Source organism: Phalaenopsis equestris, unplaced genomic scaffold, assembly GCF_001263595.1.
Source record: "Phalaenopsis equestris unplaced genomic scaffold, ASM126359v1 Scaffold203398, whole genome shotgun sequence".
Taxonomy (NCBI): Eukaryota; Viridiplantae; Streptophyta; class Magnoliopsida; order Asparagales; family Orchidaceae; genus Phalaenopsis; species Phalaenopsis equestris.
The window spans coordinates 4,617-6,100 of NW_018223027.1; the positions used below are offsets into that span (position 1 = coordinate 4,617).

The 1,484-nt window shown below is 35.6% G+C and overlaps 1 pseudogene; it reads right to left on the reverse strand.

Annotated features, from left to right (window-relative positions):
• Window positions 1–1,195, reverse strand: part of LOC110036178 — a 3,803-nt pseudogene extending 2,608 nt beyond the window's left edge.
• Between the last annotated feature and the right edge of the window lie 289 nt (window positions 1,196–1,484).

Genomic DNA, 1,484 nt, shown 5'->3' on the forward strand with positions numbered 1-1,484 from the left:
GCTGTTGGCGGTCATGGCCGGGTTGGTGATGTTTGAAGTCGGAGGGGTCTAGCAAAAGCTGGCCCCTGATGGGTAACGAGCAGTGGGTTGTATGCAGTCAGCAAAGGTGGGTGGAAGTCGGATGGAGAGCTTCATGTATCGGCGACCTGACAACAGCCTTCAGGGGTCGGACTCCAGTGTTGGCACTTACAAAAAGTGATGTGTTTAAAATTATCTAAAATTAAACAAATTATAAATATATTGAAAATGAGATCCATAATGAACTCCTAAAACATTGTAAATTTATATAGCTTTTGCAATTCATTCTACTAAACACCTAGATCCTTTAAATTTCTATAAAATGAATGCAATGTACTCTTTTTATGACAAACCAAACAGCCCAATCTACTTATTTTGCTTTAAAAAAAACTTATATTTGAGATATTTCCATTACAATGTTAAGGATTTAGGTATTATATAAATAAACATTAAATCTTTTTATAGTATATATATATATATTTATATATTATGATTTATCCCAAAATTCGTGTGTATTGAAGTATATCACATCTAAGTATTTATATTTATTTTTATATATTTTTTTAAATTAAACGATGTTCATTTTGATACATACCACACAATTCGTATATACTAACACATCTAAGACTTAAACTTCATATTTACATACACAACAATCAAAATTTTCAAAATTACATAAAAAATATCGCAATCACAAACTTATTTATAGTGAAATGTCTTTTTCATAATTAGATTTTCAATATCAATAAATTATAAATTTGAATATCAAACCTTAGGTGTTAGATATGTAAATGCATGTCAATTGTGTGGTATATATGTAAATTTTCCTAAAAAAATAAACTTTATATTAAATAAACTAATAGTTAGTATTAGTGCCTTCCTTCGTCACCTTAAGAGCTCGAATTTTATATGTCTTCAGATCGAACTCAACTGCGTGGGCCCAACAATCCAAAACATCAGTCTCCTCTGTAGGGTCAGGCCGGCAGTTATCAGCCGTCAGATAGGCGTGCGACGGCCCAGATGCCGTCGAATCCAACATAATAGCTTTATTCTCGTGAGTGACCGCCAGATGCATGGCCGAAACGCCGGAGTCTTCGCAGACAATTTCCCATTGGCCGAGAAATGCTGTTTGGTGATCCAGCCTCTGCATGGTTTTGTTTGGCAGGTTGCCCTCCATGGGCGTCAGGCGGTGGAGCAAGTTGCCGAGGAAAGGGAGCTGGGCGGTGGAGGTGGTGATGAGGAGGAGAGAAGGGAGGAGATGAGTAAGAGAGAGAAACTTCATTTTTGGCCAGTTTCTCTCTCTTCTATCTGTGGAGGATAAGGTGGAGATATAAGGAGAGGGGTGATTGTAAAATTTTAAGATTTATACGAGAGTAACAATATGTAGTTGTTGTGTTAATGTTGTACAACTAAATTTGTTTATTTGGGTAGGAGGAGTTGTTTTATTATGAATAATTTGGTACTAT